Source organism: Rosa rugosa, chromosome 3, assembly GCF_958449725.1.
Source record: "Rosa rugosa chromosome 3, drRosRugo1.1, whole genome shotgun sequence".
In the NCBI taxonomy this organism is placed as follows: Eukaryota; Viridiplantae; Streptophyta; class Magnoliopsida; order Rosales; family Rosaceae; genus Rosa; species Rosa rugosa.
In genome coordinates this window covers 38,673,276-38,691,843 of record NC_084822.1, presented here as the reverse complement: position 1 = coordinate 38,691,843, position 18,568 = coordinate 38,673,276, and positions in this window count along the sequence as shown.

Sequence of the window (18,568 nt, the reverse complement as noted above, 5' to 3'; positions counted from 1 at the left end):
AAATCCAAATCCTATTTACTTAAAAACTACAAGCTCTAATCAAATTGTAATTTAAAGAAATAAGTTTAAGCACTAAATATTTAACCAAATTTAAAAATTGACTAGAATGTGAAATTGCATAAGTAATAAGCAAATAGCAAATAGACAAGACTTTCTTACTAATTTTCAGATGCTCAATTTAGTCTTTTCTTACCACAATTTACAAATTTACTTACCCAAAGTATTTGTATCAATTTCAAAAATTAAACTATCATACAAAAACTACCAAATAATTAAAGGAAAAAAAAAAAAAGATAAACTAGAAAAAATGAGTTCTCTAGTCCCACGGCAACCTAATAGGGATTGAGTTTGACCTCAATCCCCGGTAACCCACATCAAAATCCTAGAGCACTTGTAGCGGGAAAACTGAAGCCATCTCCTACGCCATCATCACTCATCGCAGCCAAAAGAAAGGTCATCCTCAGATCATACCTCCAACAAGAATCGCCCCCACCGACCCAACTCCATGTCAAAGCTGCAAGCCAAGTCCGATCAGAGCCACCAGACGCCCATCTAGCATCAACCTTTGAGATCCAGTATGGTTTCTCGGTATCTCCATCACCGACAACCCAACCTTGAGTAACGTGATCGAACTCCATTCACACGTCCCAATCCCTAGCTTTCGATATCTCAGATGCGGTGGCCGGTTAAAGACACCGCCCGGCTGCCGAACCCCATCAACACAAGCCAATCATCCTGCTCCAAACCACCAGCAAAAGCCATCCTTGGGCTCATCGACACCCCAATACCAGCAAACAAGAAGAAGAGGAAAAACAACAAGCCAAAGCCTGCAAATTTATCCATGAAGATGGAGAAGCATACTTTGACAAAACTTAAAAGGTTGCTTATATTTATTCCATAATAATGTATTGAAGGAGTTAGTTTTATTATTTTATTTTGTTTATATAATCCAGTCACCAGTACCCAACCGAAATATGTCATAGGTTCATCCTAATATAATATTCAACATATATAGTTTGATTATGATTCTCTCCAATCTGTTGGCTTAATCTAGCTATATTACCTTGGTATGAGTTTCTTTGTGTGGTTAACTCACTTTTCTTCTGTGTCAAGTGTTTAAAATGTAAGAGACAGTCCACCTATTATATATGAAAATCATTGTGTTATGTGTGCTTTGAGCTATTAGTAGTCCATGGGTTATTAATAAAGGTTCTGTTTACCGCTCGAACTCTGCTACAAGGATTTTTAGAAAGTTGCTTTTGGGGTTACCTTCACGAGGGACTATATAAGTGTACTCAAAGTAATGTTAAAGAACATACCATTGCTGTTGCCCGAAGTTATGACATTCGGAAAAGTTTCTATTTTGGAATAAATAGAAAAATTTCAAAAAAAATATCAAAAAACCCTAATTTCTAATTTTGGAAAGTTACCTTTCTCTGTCTCTCCCGAGCCATACTTCGGGGACCAATTTTTGACAGGAGATTTCTCCTTCGTCCGGCCACCATTCGATGCTCCACCGGTCCATTCTCTTCGTCTATTTTCCCTCTTCACATCTTCGGCGGTGTGGTGGCTCAGTTTGAGCTGTGGACGGCGCAGTAAGGCCCGAAAGTGGTGGCGGTGCTGCAGTTTGAGCCACCATTGGAACTCCCAACTCCGACGACCTTAGGCGACAACTCTTGCGGGCTTTTGTAGGCCAGAGGATGTAGATACTCCCCTTCAAGCGACTTGCAACGATTCAAAGTGTGGAGATCGAATTTTGGAGTTGAAATTTCTACGGTTTTCATCGGCCCTCTTCATTTCAAGATAAATTCCGTCCAAATGGCTTTGATTCAGACTTTGTGCTAGTTATGAATGTTGTTGTACATGTGGAGAGGAACATTTTAGCATACGTCTCGCCACCCAATTTGGGGGTCGGCGGCGGCGTAAAACCCATGCTCAGCAACTGTTGGCGGCGCATGGCGGCGTGTCTGGGCAGTTTCATGTATCCGCTACTGGTCGATACGAGCATTTCAATCTATGATATGTAATTTTTGGAGATCTTATGAGCATGTTAGGGTTTTTCGCGTTTTCGATTCGATCCGTGATGATTCGGCCATTCGATCGACTTGTAGCTTTGTTATATCTATCGTAGAAGTATTCCGGAGACTTTGGGTGGTCTAGGATGAAGTTTCACCTCGATTGGCATTACTTTCAGGGTTTTAGGTCAAACGGGGGTTCGAACTTTAATCGCTTTTGGATTCGTGTACTAAGTTGAGACGTATTTTACTTAAGTGATTGACGGAGCATATTTGATACTTTAACTCAATTGTAAGAGAAGATGCAGCGGGATTTAGAGGTGAGTAAATCTCACATGTTTCATTTATGAACGGAGATACTTTATTTTTTCAGAAGTAATTGATAAATTGTGAAATCATTTTCGGAAATGAATATTTGTTTTAAATTATATGAACTTGATCGACTGCGGTTCATAGGTAAGTAAAATGAGTTTTTAATTATAAAAATAATTTTTCTCAAGTTTTGTGATCATGAACTATAGTTGGTATTAGAGGCATTCCTGAGTGGATGACTACGTCTATATATATATATATATCTTGATGATGTGACATTGTGAGAAGTTTAATAATTGTTGATTTTATTGTGTTGAAGAGTATCTTGGGTTGAGTGTAACTTTTGAGTCATGTGGATTTCTTAAATGTTTTCGGTCTAAAGACCTTTTATCACATTGGTGATCGAGGCAAGTATATCGGATGCCATAACCCTGGTCGGGTGACGGGCTATGATTGAGGTAAGTATATCGGATGCCATAACCCTGGCCTGGTGACGAGCTACGATTAAGGCAAGTATATCGAATGCCATAACCTTGGTCGGGTGACGGGCTACGATTTAGTTAGAGCTTTAGTCTGTCTGCCATCGTATCTCATGGGGGTAACACGTGGGGTTACTTGAGGCCCATAAGTACACGTTTTTAAAAGAGAGTTTCGGGTGGTTTCTTTCTTTTATTGTCCATTAAGGGACTTGGGTTCTTACTAAATTGAGGAGTTGATTTCAGATTACTTTAATTTATTCTTGAGTTGAGAAATTGTCAAGCATGCGAGTTTGAGTCATTTTATTTGAGTTTACTCAAACGAGCTTTAAAAGCTTACCGGGTTTGTTGTTTGCAACCCGGTGCACTATTCCATGGTATAGGGGTTATTCCTACAGGTCAAGACCACCAGGGTTGAGATCGAGGCGAGTAGTACAGCAGTGTTAGGTTCATAACCTATTTTTGTTATCGTACTGCTGTTTTTGGTATGCTCCTAGTGAGCGTTACATTTTACATTGATGCTTTCATGTTTATGTAAACAATTGGGATGTTATATTTGACTGCAGAGATTGAGTCTATGTTAACATTTGTGGTTTCAATTTATTTTTTTGCTTAGTTTGATTGAAAAAAAATTCTAGGCATTTAGGCGATTTGTTGAGTTATCGCGTTTCGGATTCGAATTTCTTTATTTGAAATTCAGGGCGTGACATCCATTAACTTTTCCATAACGATGATATAACAAAAAGATAACTCAACTACAAACACAAAACATAATTACCACTATCACAATTTTCCTACTATGTTGCCGCTATAAAACAAATCCGACGATACTTAGTTTCATCATGTCACTAGAAGGTTGCATCCATTTAACTATAACTTGCCGCCTCGCTAGGCTAGACAAGGCACTCAAAGTGCACTTACTGAGACAAATCCCACCTAACCCTTCCAAATATCGGTAGAATCTTATTACTGGCAAAACGCCACCAATTACGTACTAAAGAGTAAAAATAAACTAAAAATATAGTTGTAGTGTGATGTCCTTGTGAGTTAGAATTCAAGAGAGAGACTCCTTCCTCTCTCTAGAGTTTTCAGCCCTCCCTATCCCATTGAGAGTCAACCGCCAGTATACCTTCCATCCTCACTCACCTCCATCTCCTTCACCCCTCATCTGCTTCCATCCCAACCATATTCCTTACATCATTTGTGGTGATATTATACCCTCTTGCAGTGATTATGCGGGCAGCGTCCAGATCTAGAGGACTTTGTTCCTTCTTTTACTATGTTTTTCTTGTCAATTATCTCTGAAAATTTTTAGTTATGAGATAAGCCCTTATGACTCTTCCCGCTCAATATCCCATACCAACTCCCCTCCCTCTACCACTGATTTCCATGGAGGTACTCATGGCTGCCTCTATAAAGTGAAAAACACTTACCTAGAGGAGTATAGGTGCTCACGCATGGGTGTTTTACCCCATTGTTAATGCTTTGATCCGTGTGGATCTAATTAACGATAAGTAAAGAGAGAGAGAGAGTGTATGTGACACAAGATGTATAGTGGTTCGTCTCCGCCTTGGCGGGAGACTACGTCCACTTGAAAGCTTATACTAGTGTGTTGAGCCTTGCGGCCCAAGAGGGATTACAAAGGATGTAATGGGATGAATGGTGTTTAAGTGGGAGGAGGCATTCCTTTTATAAGTCAAGGAAGCCATCTCCTTTACTTGTTCTTCGATGTGGGACAAGTAACCATACAATTCTAGCTAGTCCAAGAAGCATGTAGAAAGCCATGTTGTGGAGGCATCTTGGCAAGGGCGGGAAGGTGGCTTCCCGGTGGCGGATTTGCGACTTTCGGATACCGCCGCGTAGCCTGAACATAGGGCTACACGATGCATGTCTCGGTTGGGCCTTGCCATGTCTTGTGGGTGTTAATTATGCTTGGTGAGATAGCAAACTAGCTTGCTAGTAGAGGTATCTACAAGTCCCCGAAGTCCCCAAGTAAGAGGAGCTTCTTGGTTGGGGAGTTATACACATGATGTCACCAAGCATAAGTAACCGGGCGGTACGGAGCCCCTACAAGTCCCCGAACTCCGTAAGCAAGAAGGGACTCGTTTAATCCTGCACAATGAGACAAAAAACGCGCATATGTAGAATGCTTGTTGTATTGGCTACCGTTCGTATTAATGGAATGCGAAAAGAATTCGATTTGTAGCAGGCAACAAATGGTAGAAGAATTCAATATTCCATTAATATGTATGAACATGTAAAATATTGGTAGTTGTATATGTGGATCTTATGGCCATTAATACGCACAATAGATAGTGGCAAGTGTAATGGGTGTCCATAGTAATTTTGTGGGAGTAGTCCCGGTGACATAGAATGAAGCGTTTGTGAACTTGGGGCTTAAGTAAAACATGTTGGACATGATCGAGCAAGTTGGGTTGTTCGAGCAAGTTGGGTGTAGTTGAGTGTGTAGGCGCTGTGCGAGCATGCGAGGCGTGGCCCAAGCGCAAGTCGTGGCCATACTCGATACCCAAGCAAGTCGTAACCCGAGCAAGTCGTTTATCCGAGCATGTTTTAACTAAGTCGTAAGTGTCACAAGCTTCTAGATGAATGTCACATGAAAGTGCATTTAAGCATGTATGTGTGTAGCATGTACTTGTAGTAAAGTTGCTAATAAACATGTTGTAGGCATGCTTAAGTGTCATGGAGACAGGTATAGACATGGCAATAGCTCTAAGTGTAAGAGCGTAAAAGATAAAGACATGGCGACTTATCTTATGCCAATTTGGAGGCTAGCGGAGTTGGCCGAGCGTGATGATCCATTGGGTGGCGGATAAAGTATTCCGATAATGTCCGTCAACTCGTAGTTGAGGTTGAATGCTCGATAGAAATAGTTAAACTTCCTTGAAACAAAGTAGATGATTAATATGTGGATTTGTAAAATCAACATCAACAATTTGCATAAGTACTTTGATAAAGTTTTAAACAAAGTGTAAAAGCAAAATGAAACATGGCCGTGATGGTAGCGTTTACATGTAAATGTATATGGCCCAAGTGACAAGAATCACCTTGGTATACGCACGCAATAGCCTATATATATATATATGTGTGTACAAGTTCCTACCCATAAATGATAAAGTCAGAAGCATGAACCCGTCGTCAGCTTTTTAATTACCAAAAAATTGGATGGGCAGATGACAAGTTTGTTTGTATAGTTACATGTATGGCATAGCATGTTGGATGTGCACTTGTCATGGTTTCATGGGACTGGCATGCTTTAACAGATGGGTTTATAATATGTATACAAATATATGCATATGCATGTATATCACAAGCCACGGATGGGCCACTTAAATGCATGTCATGTGTATTCAAGGCTTATGGTGCCTAAGATGTTCACGTGCTGAATACAGTAAGTCATCATCTTTTGCAAGCAATGATAATGTATTATATATATGCTTGGTCAATGAGAATTGAATGTGTAGCAAAGCATGAAATAAGGAGAACTCGACACGTCGTGTTCATGGTAGCCACTTAATTGTGAAAGTGCTTTAGATGATTATAATAGGCATATGTATATGCTTTCGCAATTTAGCTTTGCAGCACCGAAAGAAAAACTTATCTGTTTTCCAGCTTTTCAGAAAGAAAGCGCTGAGCTCCATCTCCGATCGACGCCTGGGTGAGGAAAGAAAAACTTCTGTTTTCCAGCTTTCGGCGGAGCGGAGCTTCTCTGGCGGTGGTGCTCTAGCGGAGGCAGTTGGGCGGTGGTGATGGAGTTTGACCAGCGGAGATGCTCGGCGGAGCAGTGGGCAGCTAGCGGACGGGGACGTGCAGCGGGGCAGCGCAGCGGAGAAGTGCGGCTGACCTGGGGCGCTGACGCTGCTGTGCTCGCAGCTTGCCTTTGACGCTCCGCCAGCCTTGATTGGCTTTGGACCTTGGCAGATGGGTGTCCAGAGCGGTTGCAAGGCCGCTGGAGGTGACGAAGCATGCTGGAAAATCAACCATGGAGGCTGGGTGTACTTAGTAGAACTCTGGGTGTCCAGAGAAAGTTGGAATTTGCTTTGCCAGCGTTGACTTTTGCTTGTCTGGTGGTGCGACAAGGAGAAGTAGAACTGTAGTTCTTGTTGGCGGTGCGTAGAATGGTGCACAATCCATGTGAACCCATATCCTGGTGGTGCGTCAAGACAAGAAGCAAAGCTGGACAAATTGTTGGGGTTCAGCGGAGCTTTGCACGACGGCACCAAGGTGCGAGCTTGGATCGAGTTCAGCGGAGTTTTGGAACTCAGCGGAGGTCGTTGACCAGCTGAGGGTCGGCGGAACGGAGGAGTTGCAGCTGGCGGAGATGCAAGTTGGGCGGCATTTGGAACTCAGCAGAGGGGAGAAGAAGAGTTTGGCGGAGGTGGAAGGCTGGCGGAGGAAGCTCGCCCAGCTGAGGAGAAAACTCGCCTAGCTGAGAAGTCCGGCGGAGAAAACTCATCAGCGGAGGAAGAAGGCCGGCGGAACTCGGAGCTCAGCGGAGGTTTTGAGTTCGGCGGAGCTTGGGCTGTGCGCGGGGAGGGCTGCTGCCTGCCTAGGGCTGGCAGGTTGGTGGCGGTTCTTGCTGTTCGGAGCTGGCGGAGAGGAGAGGGAGAGCTGAGCGGAGAAGAAGCGCTGTAGGTCGTGGGTGTGAAGAACAGATCTCTGGGTGTCCAGAGTAAATAGCCGCCCAAGATTTTTTTTTTTTTTTTGTAGTTGGCCTTGCCAAGTGAATAGTTCAGCGTTGACCTTTTTTGAGTTGGGCGTTGACCAAAAGTTGATCAAGCTTTGATGGGCGTTGACTTTGCCTACGGGCGTTGACCAGCCATGTTGGGCGTTGACCGACCCCAATTTGATGTTGAATGAGCGTCGACTCGACATTTTCGGGTCAAAGTTCGTGGTAGGTGACGAAGCCTTTGTGTTGGCTTCCCACAGACGGCGCCAATGTTAATGCTTTGATCCGTGGGGATCTAATTAACGATAAGTAAAGAGAGAGAGAGAGAGTGTGTGTGACACAAGATGTATAGTGGTTCGTCTCCGCCTTGGCGGGAGACTACGTCCACTTGAAAGCTTATACTAGTGTGTTGAGCCTTGCGGCCCAAGAGGGATTACAAAGGATGTAATGGGATGAATGGTGTTTAAGTGGGAGGAGGCATTCCTTTTATAAGTCAAGGAAGCCATCTCCTTTACTTGTTCTTCGATGTGGGACAAGCAACCATACAATTCTAGCTAGTCCAAGAAGCATGTAGAAAGCCATGTTGTGGAGGCATCTTGGCAAGGGCGGGAAGGTGGCTTCCCGGTGGCGGATTTGCGACTTTCGGATACCGCCGCGTAGCCTGAACATAGGGTTACACGATGCATGTCTCGGTTGGGCCTTGCCATGTCTTGTGGATGTCCCAAAGTGGGTGTTAATTATGCTTGGTGAGATAGCAAACTAGCTTGCTAGTAGAGGTATCTACACCCATTCACCATTATAACTTTTCTTTGCTATTGACTTATATCCTCTTTTGGTGGTTGCGGTTCATTCCTGGATCGTTAGTCTCTGGTGGGGATGAGAAGGTTAGTTTGAGGTGTTATTCTACTTTCGTATCAGCGTATATTTTAGGTTTGATTTGATCTGCTTTCTGCGGTTCCATTGGGATCTGTTTCTTGGATTGTATTCCTTGATTTTGGCTCTTCTGGCGACATCTTGGTCGATAATTGTGTGGCTGTGCAGTTTTGCTGAGAAGGCGGCAGCGGTGGTTTAGATTTATGATATTTTCCTTTTAATTTTTAGGGCTACTCTCTTTTATATTGATCCATGTGATATTAGGTTAGAGATGTAATTTTCCTATATTAAGTTTATCTTGTAATTGGGCTGCTTTGGGCTCCCTCATTGTGTTTATCCCTTTGGACTTATTAATGAAATATTATTACTTTGACCCAAAAAAAAAAAAAAACTAAAAGCAAACAAGAGGAATTCAATCTCAGATAGCATGACATCAATGAAGTCTTGTTGGTCGCTTGAGTCACTCTTTTGTAGGGCCCGGGCGTTTAACCCTGAAAACCCGGACTGACCTGTGAAAGCCCGACCCGTACGATCTGGGCCTAATTTTTCTTTTTAGTAAAAGACAGTCAGGGCGGGGCCTTGGTAGTCAAAAAAAACGGGTGAGGCCCAGGCCTTGAATTTCAGAAATGAAAAGGCCCGCTAGGCCTGTAATACATTAAAAAGATACAGGTGGCTCTATATTATTGGGTATCGATAAGGGCTCAAAATCCTTATTCTAGGATCAGACTGACTGAATTAGAGTCTTCAGCACCAAAGACCCAAACCTAATCTCCAAGCTCAGTCTTCACTCTTCTCTCGATCAGCCGCTTCCTTCTTTCTTCCTCTTCGAGGGTCCTCTGCCCTAATCCGACTTAAACGCACAAAACTCTCTGATGAGATATGTGCTTATTTGTGTGTTTGTGCCAAAGGTAATAGCTCCAGGAAGAAACATCAGCCATTTCGAGCATCTGAACCTTTCCCTCTCTAAACAACAAGAATCCCAGAAAAGGCAAAAACAAATAAACAATTTAAAAAGCTTCAATCTTTGGGCAAAAGAAAACAGACCCAGAATCAGGAAGAAGAAAAGGAGTTCGCACTGGTGTTCTACTTCGAACTGCTGGCTCTGGAGGTGTGATTGTTTGATTGATTAAGTCAGTAAAGATTCCTCTCCCCCTCTTCTTCTTCTATCCCTCCATCCTCTGCTTCTAAGTTCTTCATTGTTAGAAAGTTAATAATTGTAAGAAGGAGAAGCCAGCAACTAGTGCCAGTTTCAATCTCGATTGTAAATTTGATATTTCAGCTTCCTTCCATCATTTTCAATTTTCAATTTCAGTTGTAAATTTGCTTGAAGCGGTTCATATTTTGATATTTCAGTCTCTTTCAATTTTCAATTTCAATTGTAAATTTGCTTGAAGCGGTTCATATTTTGATATTTCAGTCTCTTTCAATTTTCAATTTCAATTTTCAATGTCAGTCTCTTTCTTTTTGCTCAACAGGTATTCGGGCCCTAAAGCCCGCAAGCCCGGCCCGAAATGAAATGGGCCGGTCTCTGTTGGTGCCAAAACAGGCTTTGCTTTTGCATAATGATCTTCATAGATTCCTTCATTCGCTTCCCAGTCCTCTTTTCTTCTTTATCATCATCAAACTCTCTACTAAAGTACCTCTTCCCAAAAATAATTCTAGTTATTATGTTCAAGATTAGGTGCTCAATCCACTCACTAATCACCACCTTGTTTTGACCGGCCACCATGTCCTTTTATTTTCCAAGCTGAATACATCCCTTTAACAGAGGCATGAACCTCAGAGACTTGGACATGTTTCAAAGTGTCTAGCCTTTGGCTTGAGAGCAACTCAACCTTGACTAACTTCCTAGTATTCCGCAAATATGTGCCGTAAGGTGAGAACCCAAGTGCTGCATATTTGTCACCCTCCATAGAAACAAGCAAACCAGGACTAGAAGTCCAGTAATTGCTAGTAGATGGGAAAGTATCATATGGCTCAACACATTTTTTTTTAACTTCTGAGTCAGTATATCGAGCTTTTTGTCGGCAAAGTCAAGTTAGTTAACTTATCTAGTCTATTCTTTGTCAAAAAAAAAAAACTTATCTAGTCTATTGATATTTTGAATCATTAATAAGAAAAATGATTAATTACATTTTACCCGTGAGTCTTTTGCTATCTTTTATATCTTCATTCACAACACTGACGCATCGTATAAGTCACCGATCCGCCTCCGCGACCAGAAATCTGCCCTTCGATTAGGCTGCGTGGACTCAGTTGATGGACACGCTGGTGATCAAGCAGGATTCTGACTTGCAGATTGGCTCTACGGCGCAATTGAAAAATGCACTGATTTTAAAATGTTTTTTTTTTCAATTCCACCTCAGCAGTTAACTGCCACATCAGCTATTGACATTTTTTTAAGGATTTTTTGAAAGTGACTAACAGAGCTAAGTTCGGGTATCCAAATGATAAAATTTGATACTAGGGTATGAAATTGAAAACGCCTCCATAGGTCGGGGAGTAAAATATAATTAATTCTAAGAAAAATTCAAAGAATTCCCGCTATTCAAATTTGGATCGATATTTCTATTTGGTTGAAAGTTGAGTAGGATGATGTTACGTTGTGTTGTCTGGATGAAAATTGCATGGACGACACCGACTTTTGGGAAAGCTGAACTTTCAATGCACAGAAATGACTATCAAATTGACTTACGGAACCTAAAAACTTCAGGTTCGAGCGATATGGACGTGAATAGGATAGCCATAGAAATGGAAGGCACATACAATTCTTCATATTCAATTAGGTACGATGGTATAGAAGATGAGATTGTATTATTGGACTCAACCATTATAATTGATTGACTGTCCTCACGTTTTCTTCATTTTACGGAATGAAACGTGTTCTTACAATAACTGTCTTCACGTTGCAAATGTTTTGTTTATGGAGTTTTAATGCGGCAACACTCGTGATTCATGAACTAGTTCAGTGATTAAGTTTGGTAGTTTAGATACATGGCATGAAGGAAAAAAAATTTATGTTTTTATTTTCGGAGTTTGATAAAGTTATGTTTCTATGTTTTTCTGGAAAATTTTGCAATCCTTCATTTAAGATTTGTATATATATGTGCTATGTGCTATAATTCAGGTTTAAACGATATTTGACGTGAAATATAGCCTTAGAAATCGGAGGTTGATATAACTCGTCATATGTTCAATCAGATCGATTATAATCGAAGCATGCACACATCATCAAGATAAATTGTATTATTGTACATTTGTACTACACCATTACATAATCCTCATATTTTTTTTGGGTTTTTGTCCATTTACCCTAATTCCAAGGATATTTTTCCCACTTATCCCATAAATACTCTAATAAGGTATTCCCTAATACCCAATTAAGTTTTTTTTTTTTTTTTAAAAAAAAAAAACTATTTTACCTCTACCCCTTTGTTACATAGAGAGAGAGAGAGAGAGAGAATGGAAGAGAGAGAGTCATAAGGGACTTCGTCGGAGTGCCGTCACCGGTCGCTGCCCACGAAACTTCTCTGAAAACCTTATCGGCTCACCGGAGGTCCCTAAAGAGATCGTCAAAGATCTCATAGGTCACTGGAAATGTTTATTGCCTTCAAATAGATATGCATTGCCCCCTAATAAACCTCTATTTTCCCCTCATAGACCTTTATTGGGGGGCAATAGAAGTTTATGAAACCTCGCCGGAAGTCTCCAAAAAGGCAGTCGGAGATCTCATATGGAGCCGGAGAGGTCTATTACCCCCCCCCCCCAATAGACCTGTATTGCCTCCCAATAGACATTTTGGTCGCCGAAATGGGAACTAATCTCCTTAAAATTAGACAAATAAAACTTTGATTGAGGAAAAAAAAATGAGAAGATTACATCAATTCAAAACATTTATTGCCCCCCAATAGCCGTCTATTGCTCTCAATAGAACATTCTTTTTTTATTTTTTCCTTTCTTTTTTGAACTTCTGCCACAGTTTACATAAAAAAAATAAAAAAAGAGTTAGGCCCTCAGAAAATGATCTGCGCACCGAATCGGAGCAAACCCACTGTCATCTTGCTTCTACTGCCCAACCAAACCCATGTCTTCTTTGTCAGAGTTCCCGGCGAGGCCATAGCAAGCGACGACAAAGTTTGGATGTGTTCTCTTGCTTGGTGAAGGGCTTAACCTGAAACTGAAGTTGGGCTAAGAACCCGGTCCAAGACTTGACGAAGAAGAACCCGAGCAGACCGGCGGTGACATTCAAGGACGGGATATAATCTTGGATCGGGCCTGCCTCCATCTCCGACTGCAGCAGATTGCTTGACGAAAATCGACGGCGATTGGAGCCTATCTACATAGATCTTGACAGTCATTTGAAGATCCTCCGGCGAAATGCTGTCGATTATCTCAGTCGTTTGAAAATCCTTCGGCAAAAATCTGATGGCCCGACCCGCAGAACCAGAAACTCATCGCGGTGTCGTCTCCGTTCTTTGCGGCGGTGAAGGAGTCGCTGGCAGCAGCGGGCCTCGATGGAGCTGATGATTGATCGTAGGTGTAGGGGGGGGGGGGAGGGGGGAGGGGGAGAGAGAGAGAGAGAGAGAGATGAGTGGCATACAATGCAATTTATCGATTAGGCTTAGGGCAAAATCGGTATTTTACTTTAAATTGAGTTAGTGAGAATTAAAATCTGTTACTGGGTAAGTAAGATAACTTTAAATCATTTTGGTGCTTTGGGTCAAGAACCCTTTTTTCTTTTTTTTGTAATTTATTTTGTTCTTACGACTATCCTCATGTTGCGCAAATTTATGTTCAGGGTTTGAATGAGCAAACACTAATAATTCATCATAAAGCACGCCCTTTGATTATCTTTTGTTAACTTGGTCTCCGTCCTAATTGAGCACCTTGATTGGTTTTTGTAAACTGAGATGCCATAGTATAGTTCACTGATTATGAAGGGAAAAGTTGTTAGATTTCCGTCATCTTCCAAAAGTTAACAAAAGTGTGCTTCGTAACTCCAAATATACACAAGCCACAATTTGACTACCAAAAACAAATATTCTCTTGTTAGTTTTCATATTAATAGTTCATACAAGAATAGGAAGATGATCTCAATGATTAGTTTCTCCATCTCTCGATCTCAACACTAGGGTCACTAGTGGACCCAAAAGTTTCAAAGTCAAGTTGGAACAGAGAAACCAGTCTAATTAATACTCCAACAAGAAGGTTGCTTTGGTACCTTCCACCTTAAATCGATTGGGGTAATAAGATGAATCAAATTTTAATCATGTTGAATTCATTTCAATTGCAAGGGAATAAAATCCCCTGAGGAGAAATCTCCAAAAAAAAAACCTTAGGAAATTTTTGCGAAAGACTGTCGAAAAAAATCCTTTACGGCCATTTTGACTTATGCAATTTAAACTCTTAAAATAATAAAATATAAGAGTTTTTAGAGACATGAAGCAACATGCAAACACCTCTTCTCTCACTATCGGCCACCATACGGAGTAATGACTAAATTTACTTGCACTATAAATTCATGAATGATCAATGAAGATAAGGATAAGATTACAACAAGTATGACAATATTGACAATAAATTTATTCACAAATTTGAAATAAGGTTGTAGGTAGAGTAATTACTTCTAACATAATTAAGATTACGTACACAAAAAAAGACTTATGTTACCACAATGACAATAAATTTGTTATCATACTGTAAATGTGTGTATGACATACATGTATGTATCGTAGAATTTCCTAGATTCTTATTGTGATATTTCTTTGATCTGTAGCACGGGATACATGTTTTTCTGTCCCCATATGAGAGTTTTAGATGGGTCTTTCTAAATGTACCCAGCAAATATAATACACTCAATAAATTTTTTACACCCAGCAAATTTATTGACAGGACCTGCCCTGAAAATCTGAAATCACATCGGAACGAGCTCAAATTTCATAAGTTACGTTGAATCGTTAAATATAAAAATCCATCAAAAAATGGGGTCGATCCAATGGTCGGATCTTCCCGAATCAAAGCCCAAATTTTCGAAACTTCAAAAATTTCTATTGATCCCAAAGTTCATCGTATGACTACCAAACTATATCCACATGCTCGTAACAATGAGCTCTACCCAACACACCAAACTAGAACAACGGAAACTACCGGACGCGCCCCCACGCGCTGCCTGTGGGAATCCAAATTGGGTTGCAAGACTTATACCAAAAGACATGCTTCACTTGAAAATAGAGAGATACTTCAAAAATGATCCGGCTCCTCTAAAGTGAGGAGGGTGTGAATTTACTTCAATTTCATAAAATCTGGACTCTCTATCTAATCTAAAGGTCATAACAATTGACACATCACTCTTCCATTAATTTTTGGTTTTTTGTCTAAACCACAGTTAACTTGCCCGTTAACTCTAGAAAAAAAAAAAATTAGGGATTTGGCGTGGTGTTGCTCGTTGGTTTCTCTGTGCTTCCATGGCAACTCATCCATGGTTGAAGAAAAGCCTGAAAAGGGGGAAAAAAAAAAGAAAAAAAAAGAACAGAGCTGTTATTGATTTACCATATTGTTCATTCTTTCAATTGCATTTGCCCTTTGTTTTTTTCCGACTCTAGAATTATTCAAGAACATGTTCATGAGTGATTCATATTGCCAAAGTCATGAATTTAAGAAGAACAAAAATACTTGTGTAACAACAAAGGAGGATTATTATTAGCTAGCATTCAAGATTGAAACTTGGGAAAACATTGGGAATTTCTATCAGAAGATAAGAGGAAGTGCATTTAACTTGTATTAGTCATGGAATTATGAACTCATTCTTGGTTGATTTGAGGTTTTAAGTGTGCGTGGTATTGCTTCTTGATGAATCTTCCAATTAACACAAATACAAGAGTTCGTTCCAAGGTTATTTTTCCAATTCACTCTGCATATTCCTTGCTGTTATGCAATGCAAGTCAGTTTTTTTTCCTTCTCTGCAACCATGAATGAGTTGCCATGGAAGCACAGAGATAGCAAACGCAGCAACTCCACACCAAATCTCTAAAAAAAAAAATTTTCTAGAGTTAACGGCAATGTTAACTGTAGTTTAGACGAAAAACCAAAAATTGATGGAAGAGTGATGTGTCAATTGTTAGGACCTATAGATTAGATAGAGAATCCAGATTTTATGAAATTGAAGTAAATTCACACTCTCCTCACTTTAGAGGAGCCGGATCCCTTCAAAAATAGCTAAAATCATGTTTTCTCACCATTTTTATAGTAAATAAGAATATTTGAAACATATTACACAATCACTCACCTCGACAATATAAATCGCTTTTCAGAATACCGATCGTAAACCGAGCCTCCTAAAACGAGCATTTTAGATATTACCGTTAGATCTAACTCAAACCTCTATGGATAGAAAGATTGCATCAAAATGAATTCGTAGCTTTTTCCAGATCCAAATCAAAATTATGGATTAAAAGTTTGATCTGCCGAAATTTTAGAGAGAGAAATTGAGAAGAGAGAATTCTCTCTAGAAAAAAATGGGTACGGAATGAAAGAAAGTTGCTGATAAAAAAAGGGGGGTGAAATTTGCACACCCTAAATTGAAATCTACACTCCCACTATCTAAAGTTAATATATTTTATACTTCTTACAACTGCACTTCCCGTTTTGCCCCTTTTTTTCTCTTCTTTATTTTATGTTTTTTTCCAAGGAAGACAGAATTCTAACACACCATTTTCTTCGGGACTAACACAGTCACTTTGTTACTCCCAACACTAACCCAAGAAATGCTTCTTTCTCTAGTTCAAAGCACCATCGCGTCGTCACCTTTCCAATCCTCCTCAACCTTCAAGATTCTGAGCCCCACTACTTCTTCTGACCTCCCCATTTGGAATTTACCTCATGTATTCATTTTCAACTCTCTAATCTATTAAACCCAGAAACTACAATCCAAGAATTGCAGCCACAAGTGAAGATATAAGTTAATCGTCTCACTTGGTCCCTTAGAGGCATTTCGTCGAACACTTGGAGTGCAATTTTCACCTTCACTGATTGTGTTGATAAAAATGCCCTTTGATTTGCTTGCATCGAGAAGGGCCTTCCTTAAGCTTCTTCTTCTTCCGGAGTCTCTTCCACTGGGCCTTCCATAAGCTTCTGAGTCTCACTTTCGGCATTATCATCCTCATCACTGCTAGTGGCTGAAGACCCACTTTCTAGTTCAAAGTCTTGAAGTAAAATGTACAAGGGTACGTCCTCATCTTTGGACGAAGCAATTGTTTTCACAATTAGAAGTTGCAGACAAGTTAGGATGGAGAGAACGAGAGAGATAGAGAACTGGTGGTGATGGAGGAGAGGGATAAAGCGTGATGAGGACAGCCTCATTGAACAGAGTTACATATCTCAAAGAGAAGAAGTGTGTTTCATTTTGGATGGAATACAAGGGTAAAAAAGGAAGGGCAATACATACAATCATAAAATATATTAAATTTAGAGAGTGGGAGTGCAAATTGGGGGGAATTATTATGTGGTCCTGGAGTACTACGTGACACTGCTATGTGGTGGTCCCAACTAATAATATCACTCCAATGTGGTGAGGACCATGCAAGGGGGTTAAAAAAGAAAAGAAAAATTAATTTAAGAGACCAATCATAAATAATTACGAGTCACATGAGTCAATAATATCACTCAGGACCACCACATGTACTATGGTCCCGGACCATGTAATAATTTATTTTGTGGTCCTGGAGTACCACGTGACACTGCCATGTGGTGGTCCCAACCAATAATATCACTTGAATATGATGGGGACCATGCCGGGAATCGGGAGCATGCAGGACAGACTTCTCTATAAAGAAGGAACTCCTAGCTAATATTATTCAGGCGAATTATTCTGTGGTCCTGGAGTACCACGTGACACTGCCATGTGGTGGTCCCAACCAATAATATCACTCAAATGTGGTGGGGACCATGCAAGGGGGTTAAAAAAGAAAAGAAAAATTAATTTAAGAGACCAATCATAAATAATTACAAATCACATGGGCTAATAATATCACTCAGGACCACCACATGTACTATGGTCCGGAACCATTTAATAATTTTCCGAAATGAAGAATTATTCTGTGGTCCTGGAGTACCACGTGACACTACCATGTGGTGGTCCCAACCAATAATATCACTTGAATGTGGTGGGGACCATACAGGGAGGTTAAAAAAGAAAAGAAAAATTAATTTAAGAGACCAATCAGAAATAATTACAAATCACATGAGCCAATAATATCACTCAGGACCACCACATGTACTATGGTCCGGGGAGAATTATTCTGTGGTCCTGGAGTACTACGTGACACTGCTATGTGGTGGTCTCAACCAATAATATCACTCCAATGTGGTGAGGACCATGCAAGGGGGTTAAAAATGAAAAGAAAAATTAATTTAAGAGACCAATCAGAAATAATTACGAGTCACATGGGCCAATAATATCACTCAGGACCACCACATGTACTATGGTCCGGGACCATGTAATAATTTCCCGAGGAGGAATTATTCTGTAGTCCTGGAGTACCACGTGACACTGCCATGTGGCGATCCCAACCAATAATATCACTCGAATGTGATGGGGACCATGCAGGGGGGTTAAAAAAGAAAAGAAAAATTAATTTAAGAGACCAATCAGAAATAATTACGAGTCACATGGGCCAATAATATCACTCAAGACCACCACATGTACTTTGGTCCGGGACCATGTAATAATTTCCTGAGGAGGGGGGAATTATTCTATGGTCCTGGAATATCACGTGACACTGCCATGTGGTGGTCCCAACCAATAATATCACTCGAATGTGGTGGGGACCATGCAGGGGGTTAAAAAAAATTAATTTAAGAGACCAATCAGAAATAATTACGAGTCACATTGGCCAATAATATCACTCGGGACCACCACATGTACTATGGTCTCAGACCATGTAATAATTTCTATTAAATTGGTGTGCAAATTTCACCCCCTACAAAATAAGTTGGTGATGAAAGCTAATTAAGGGGGCAAACTGACACGTGTCAACTAAGGAGTAGTACACTTGGTGCCCCGTGTTAACACACACTCAAGGTTGATGTCACACTACAAAAAAGAGAGTTTTTTGCGACATAAGGAAAACGTCGTAAAAAGAACAAAAAGCGTCGTAAATAACCTTTTGCAACGGTTTTGCGACGCTTAATTGGTGAACCGTCGCCAT